This window comes from Xiphophorus hellerii, chromosome 8 (assembly GCF_003331165.1).
Source record: "Xiphophorus hellerii strain 12219 chromosome 8, Xiphophorus_hellerii-4.1, whole genome shotgun sequence".
Lineage (NCBI taxonomy): Eukaryota > Metazoa > Chordata > Actinopteri > Cyprinodontiformes > Poeciliidae > Xiphophorus > Xiphophorus hellerii.
The window spans coordinates 14,173,511-14,181,779 of record NC_045679.1 but is presented as its reverse complement, the minus strand read 5'-3'; positions in this window follow the sequence as shown (position 1 = coordinate 14,181,779).

Genomic DNA, 8,269 nt, shown 5'->3' with positions numbered 1-8,269 from the left:
TGAACTATTTTGCAAAGAGAGGCAGACAGACATTTATTCCATCCACACAGATGGAATAAAATATTTGCATTTGCAGACGACAGTGGCTCCTTTTGCTAAAACTTCACAATTATGCACACCAAAGTGTTTATCTATTACATACAGTCTCAATAAAACACACTGAAGATGGTGGAATGAACGTAAAAAATATGAAATACTAGAAATCGTTTCATTGCACGTATCTCTTGTACCTTAAAGCTATGATTTCATTCTGCTCACTAGGCGCTGTGACAGGGTCGGCCCGTACGGAGCCCATATGACCAGGGTTTGTGTGTGCAGCCAGGGACTGATGGGACCACTGGTGGCTGTGTTATTATGGAGCAGGAGAGTTATATCCCCCCAAGGAATTACAGCCAACTACCCGCGATTGAGGAGCTGGTGAGGCATAAAAAAAAGGAGCCCGAACTCAAATCATCCACGCCTCTTGAATTTACAGCAGCAACAAATTAGGCATCAGAGCCTCTATGCTGGAGAAATGTTTTCTGCATCTCAAGGGGCTTCAGGTTTTTTTTTTTTTTCTTTAACGGGGCTTTTATTGTTCCAGATGTAGTCCAATCATTCACTAACAGTCATTTGTGGAAACAAAAAATAATGACTATACACCTGCAGAGAAAAAAAGAGTGTGAAAATACAAGCACGCCGTCATTTGTTACATTCGGAAAGAGGAAAGTGGGAGCTGTCAGCGGAGCCAAGAAACAGCCAATCACAGAAGTAACTTTCAGCACGGCGGACAGCTCCACTCGCTCATTGATCGCAAGCAGCCTCTCAATAAAACAACCTCTCTGTACAGGATCGCAATGCGCACTTAATCCTGATTGGCTGGAGACGAACACCACGTGACACCCCCCACCTTCCTTAAGCTGAAGCTCGCCGCTTTTTTCTATGTGGAGTGAAAATGAATGAAACAGACAACAGACTTCATTATCTATCTATCTATCTATCTATCTATCTATCTATCTATCTATCTATCTATCTATCTATCTATCTATCTATCTATCTATCTATCTATCTATCTATCTATCTATCTATCTATCTATCTATCTATCTATCTATCTATCTATCTATCTATCTATCTATCTATCTATCTATCTATCTATCTATCTATCTATCTATCTATCTATCTATCTATCTATCTATCTATCTATCTATCTATCTATCTATCTATCTATCTATCTATCTATCTGTCTGTCTTTTAGTGCAGTTTTCCTTCTATCAGTTCTGTGAGGGTCGTTATTTCTCCCTCTAGCGGTGGAAATGACAGAAAAACGAATAAATCATTACACAAAACGCTGTACAAAAAAAATATTCTAAGGGTTTAGATGTTTAATCGATGTAACATTTGTACTTTCTAACAATTAAAATCACACCACTGACTGTGGGAGACTTGTTCAAGAGCCATAATTTATTGCTTGTACTGGTGAATTTTCAATGAACAATGAATTTCAGCATAATAATACGTTGTGTATAACACAAAGGAAAGGCTATACAAATAGAAAATGAAAACTACAAATATTTCCCCTCTAATGATAAACCCCCCTATTTTTTTCTTTTGGTTAAGTTTTTTTCTTTCCTTGCTGTTTTTCTACGCTGATTTGAGCCACGTCTTTAAATTCCTGTCAGTAGAGGCTTTAACAGTTTAAAAAGACTGTTTGGTCTTCTGAACAGCTCAAACATTTCCTCTCAACATTTAACCTGAGTGCAATGCAAGGTGGTAAAGAAATAATTTCAGTACATCTACTAAAATCAGAGAAAAATGTATTTAAATGTTTTTGGTTAATCAGCATGACACTTTTGGTTGCAGTGATTCGCACGAGAAGTTCAAGGTGTTTTGATAATCTTGACATGCATGACTGACAATAAATACTTTGCTCGTTGATATACGAAAATAAAATGTTGAAAAAGTGTTAAGCAGTTTTGAGAATTACATTTCTTTATTGAGAAATGCACCAAAGCAATCAATCAAAACTGAAAATATGAACATGGTATTTATTCAGGTAATGGATCACTGGTGTTTGAAAGATATTTTGAATGATACACTAATCTGTTTCTATGTTAATTAATCTTTAAATAAGCAGAAAATATATTTGATTACTGATAAAATGGGTAAAACTATGTTGCTAATGTGCATAATAAATAAGTCAATGTCAAATCTGTTCCAAAACTCTGTAAAATGAATATTTTCACTTCTAAACTTAGTTTGTCATCAATTTTAAATAATTCCATTTGAATCAAGTATTTTGTGTTAAAAAACTAAAACTCCAATATTGACTTAGCAGAAGTAAAAAGAAAATACACAAATAATACCGCTACAGGGGAAAATGTTTCTTTCTGTATATAAGAAAACGTAGATTCAAACTGTAATCTAAATTTATTAAAAATTCAAAATTAACGCTCACTTGTCTCTCTGGAGCTTAAAGAAAGAAGCTTGAGGCTTGAGAGTCGAGTTTTCTGCTCCGTCTGAAATGGCAAGCAGTGCTGGTCTCTCCTGGTTCTTTTAAGTGTTTGTTTGCTCCTGATATTAAATTTGCTTAATCTGCTTAAAGAAAGTCACTGAGGGATGCTGAACACATTCCAGGTGTGGAGGAAAATCAAATCAAAAATCTCACGGGAACGTCAAACAAAAATTAGATGAGTGCAGGAAGGAGCGTGATGCAAACAAAAGCATTTATCATAATAGAGACTGACACTGTGATCCGTCCTCTTATTGAGTTTGTCAGGCAATAATTCTTGCTGGTTCAGGTCCTCTTCTGTGTCTCTTGACAGAGTCCGATATCAGCTAACTCAGGTTCTGTCTCAAGGGCTGAATCAGCCAATCAGGAATTGACTTTGGAAAATTGGAAAAATTGATTTTATAGGGGTTTTTATCTAAAGAGATGAGAGAGATAAGTTTTAACAGTACTCATTGAATACAGAAGACAGAGTTTATTTTTGTCAGTGAAGGTTTAACCCATCAACAAATATTTAAAACTAAACAGTCATTATTTGAAACATTTTTATGTATTAAACACACCCAGCGTCTGGTGAAATGGATTTGAGGTCATAAAAATATAAATGTTTTTTGAAGATTTTGCAGGAAAGTGTACGCTCTAGCTAAGTTTGAAGAGCCGTGGTAAAAGCAGTTAAAAGTCTGTGTAAAGTCAGTTTTGATGTTTTCTTTATACTACATAAGTGACCCGAAATTGGAAAAATGATCAACTTGTCATCTTTTCATGACCTTTTCCATTTCATCATTTAAATCTAGAGTAGATTATCTTATCCAGAAAAAATATGTTAGGTTTGACTGGTGCAGCTCTCTCATTAACACATTAATTATTTCTGCGAATGCAAATACATTAAAAAGTTGGCAGCATTTTTGATTCTTTCCAAATGCAGCTATTATCTTGTATGATCCAAACCACAAACTCTGTTTTGATCATACTGACACACAGGCTAAAGGTGTTGATGAAGCAGCAAAAAGGAGCAGACTGCTTAGTCAACAGAAAGAGTAATTCAGAAGTGATTTCCTTTGGGTGACGGTGCAAGTCCATTTGGAACAAGAACATCAAGACTCTTGACCTCAATAGATATCCGGGTGTTTTAATCCATCTACTGCAGCACATTTGAGGCACTCCCACACCTGGAAGATGCTTGTTAAAAGATCCCTGACCCCTGATGCCTGTTTTATTTTAATGCACAGAGGCTTTAAATCACTTCAGAGCTTCGTCTTCATCATCTGCAGGCCTCAGGTGGGATTAATGGCACAAAGTCTAAATGGTCATATCCCACTGAATGAAATATTTATTCAGCTGTGAAATTATAGATAATTATCATCGCATTTTTTATTGGTCCTTGTGTAACAGACAGACAAGAGGAGGAATTAGGAGAAATTAGGAGGAAAGTTGCAGTGCTTGGGCTTTCATTCGCTCTGTTATGCTAAGGAGAACAGCTCACTTGCCTCATTTGTCTAAGGTGCACTTTGAGGAAAAGGTAACTGCAAATTTATGCAGAGTTGTTCTGATTCAGTGACGAAACATTTTCAGTCCTGACCGTGGTTCTCTCTTCAACTATGGACTGACTCCATAAAACGGGGCAAGATTAGTCACTGACTTTCATGAATGTCATTAATAAATATAAAATGTAACCTGTAGTGGAATTTGCAGTAATTGTTCAGTTCACTGTATTCTTGTACAGGACATTTTATATAAAAATATAAAAAGCAGATTTTGAAAAAATGCCCTGTACTCCAATTTAGATGCACAATCATTGATTTATGTTCGGTTTTTATTCCTGACTGCACACTTTTCCCAGTTTGTTATTTTGTTTATTGTAGTTATTGATTCAGTATAATTATTATTGATGGATCAAATAAATCCTCACACATCTTTAAATTAGTAACTGAATTATGGGACAGATGTAGAAAAGATATTTTAAGAAGATTTTTGACAGATTAAGAAGCTGATTCAAACCTATAATATTCATGTGCATCAATGTTATTTGAAGGTACTATCAAATATGTCGCAGAAGAATGCACCACAGATTAGGGAGCTAACAGTTATGCGTTATGACTTATAGAGCAGCAGAGACACTAAGGCAGATTTCTGAAACTTCAATCCACAAGGGTTGGTTTTCCTTCAATTTTTTAAATGCGTCTCTAATTCAACACACTTGAGTCGTATAAGCAGGTAATCAGCAAGACTCTACAGAACTTGACTGCACTGCCAGCCGTTTCAGACTCTTGATGCTGAATAAATCACAGAAAAGTCTCACTAACAAAATACAGTGAACTGCAAACCTAAGAATACTCAGTAACTGGAAGTAATACTCAATGCTTGTATAGAGTGTTGCAGTAAATGTTATTTATTCTGCAAGCGGCAGCTGTGCCTTGAGGTCAAAATTCGGTTCATGTATCTGTGCACTGAGTATGACACGGCCAGCATGACTCAGATTAAGTGCTGCAAAGCATCTAATTCAGAGATTTATTTGAACAAATTCTGGAAAGAAAACAGCAATAAGATTTAACAATATTAAATATTTTGGATCGTGCAAAAAAATCTTTGTTGTTTGTGTATAAATGATTTATTCCCCCTAAAGTTTATGTAGAAAATTTAAAAATCCATTTTGCTTTCTTTCACATTAGGTCGTGTTTGAAATGTGTGAATTACGTTTATTTGAAATTTGTCAGAATGTTGTTTGATGGTTTGAAAGTTTTACAAACAAAGCTTTTGCTCATGTTCTTTTCATAAAGTTGCATAAAAATATGCAAAGCAATAACTTGTATTATACATGCAACCTAAAAATGTACAATTATATACCTAGCAGTAGTTTGCTAAATGTGAACTTAGCAAATTATTAGCACATGCTAAGATTTGAATTACAGGAACAGATTAAGAATTAAATAATTAAGAACTCTGTTGAGAAGGAGACAATAAAGCGATTAGAGTCGCAACAAGCAAAAAGGTTTATAAAAGTTAAAAAAAACAACTGTTCAAACATGAAAACTTTCATTTAATTGCACCATTTGGACTGTTTTCCTGTGCATGTCTTTGCCCCAGTTGTTCTTAGAGTTACTCGAACATGACTTATTCAGCTGCAGGTCATATGGAGACAGGATACCTGACCTGTGTGAAAAGCTCACCCTTCTGCAGCAGTCTGCACCTGTTTTTGCTGCTGTTCCTCCTCTAGTGTCCCTGATACCTGAGTCAACAGAGCTTTCAGGCATGCCACATTGAGCAGAAGAGCTATTTACGTTGAGCAAAAGATTTAGAGGCAATCTAACTCTAAGTGCCACACTCAAGGACACGATGGCACGCCAAGCAAGATTTGACCCTCTGTTTTCCAGTTTTTTCCAGAAAGTGGGATGATAAATTGATGCTGAGCTGATCTGGTTGAAAGTTTTTATTTTTTTAAATTTATTTTCTGTTTGAGAATGAGATACTAGTTTGCATGCACTTGCAGCCAAATTGATCTGTTGGTTTTTTATTTCACTAACAAGAGTGTTTTATGACTGAATGATGCTCCTTGCGAATGCAAAGAAGCGGGCTTTCTGATTGTGTTTTGAATTTTGACAGCACAAAAAAAAAGAAGATTTATTGATTATCTCACAAGAGGATTTTAGAAATATCTGAACATAGGCAGCATCAATTCCTGGAAAATTCTTTACATAAGTTTGTTTTGTTTTCCTGCTGTGCCAGTCAGTCTGCTGTCACTTGCAATAAGGACTGATCTACAGTAACTGGCATTTTCAGGACAACGTTTTTTTTTTCTTTCTGCTTTTTGAAATACTTTTTTGTGTTGGTGGGTTTATAAAGTTCATGTGGTTCTGTTTTACTGGTAGGCTTGAGACAAAATAACATGTTCAAATCCATACATCTTGCAGTCTGAGAGCTGAGGTGTTTGTTGTGGTCATGAGACATTGTTTGTGTTTGATTTTAATGTGAGGAAATACCAATAATAATAAGAAGAAGTTATACGCCCCACAGGTCCCCTTCACTTTAGACCAAGGAGAAGACACAGCATGTTTGTGTGGACATGAACAGGTCCTTGTAAAGTGAACCCATGAGCCATTCATTATTCATCGTGATCAAGCATTGTGTGACTCTCTGTCTGCTTGGAAGGACCTTACAAATTTGGCTTGACTCCTTGAGTGTCTGCTTCTGCTGCCAAGCCTTTCTCTAAAGACCCCAACGTCAGCCCACATGAAACAGTCCACGCTCGGGTATTTGTGCACAGAATCCTATGCGGAGAAAATCAGCTGCTTATCTGTTTCTGATTAAACTCAGTGCAACGGATAGAAAAAGTAAAATATGCATGGTATATTTAGTGTGCTTGACTAAGACTTTAATAACCAGTCACAGCCAAATGTAGCGGTCTGTTACATCATGCAAATGTTTTTCATGCATTCTTTGCATGAACACAAAGTGAAACATCGAATGGTAATTAAGAAAATATAAGCAGGGGTTTTATTCTGGATTAATCAGTCGGTTGCACATGTACATGTTTAGCATCAAATTATTTGCAAGCAGAAAAAATATTCTGCAGCCTTTCTGTGTCTTGTGTAGTGAGGAACAAATAAAAGCTCCTAGAGTAGCATTTGTAGAGTTTCAGTTTGTGGTCTTGTGATTTACCTTCTACTTTAATTAAGCTGAGGGATTGACAAGACAAGCTGTCTTTTAAAGATAAAGAGAAGAAATGTGACATCACTCAGTGCTTTGCACTATTGATTTGGAGATTTGTCTCCAGTCGTCTGGAGCCAGAAATAATATGCAGAGAATTGAGTTCAGTGCAACAGTCAAGGACAAATAAAAAAGTCTGGTTGTTAATGTATAAATCATTTGGTGCTTTGGCTCTAAAATCTTACAAGTACAGACAGCCCCCCAAAGACTGCTTTATTATTTATCTAAACCATTTATAATATTAGCATTCCTCTTTTTTGCATGCTTAAGAAGGATCAAGTCAAAATTTGTACTTAGATAATCCGGCCATATTAAATTATAATGGCTACATTCTATTTTTACTTTTTACAACTTTAAACCCATATTTTGTTTTCATATTGCAAAGCAGAAAAAGAACAAGATAAAAAATCTCTCTTTTGCCCTAACTATTCCTGATTAAAGGAATAGGACTATTTGTAATATTATTAAGTGTATTGTTTGTTTCTCTTTTAAAAAGATTTATGTTTTTACTTGTAGTTTTTTTGCATTTGAAATGAATATAAATTCTGTATTTTTATATCCAAGCAAACTTAAAGTATAAAAAACAACAAACAAACAAACAAACAAAAAAACAATTAAAAACAATTTACTACCTTTTTTTTAACATGACCAGCAGCTTTTATCAGTGGGACTCTCCTTTGACATCCCTGAAGGTCAGAGCATATTTAGTGAGGATAGAAGATATTTTGAAAAGTTCACGGTGGTGCTCGCTCTCAGAAAGCCTTTAAAAAAGAAAGAGGCCCACAGCATCACAAATCCTCCACCATACATGACTCTCTATTGTTTCAATGGCGCAGCAGGAGACCAAAATAAGACTCCACAAAAACCACTTTATTTCCTCACATAAAACCTAAGTAACTTACAGCATGCATAGCAAGATAAATAACAACACTGTTCCAATTAAAGTCCCAGTGGCATTTACGTTTGTGATTATGGATAGATTTTCTTTTCTGGCATTCCTCCCAATCATCCAGGTGGGCTCAGAAATGCTTAATGATCGTTATGGAGACTCAGCGACCTCAAGGAGTCACTATTTGCTG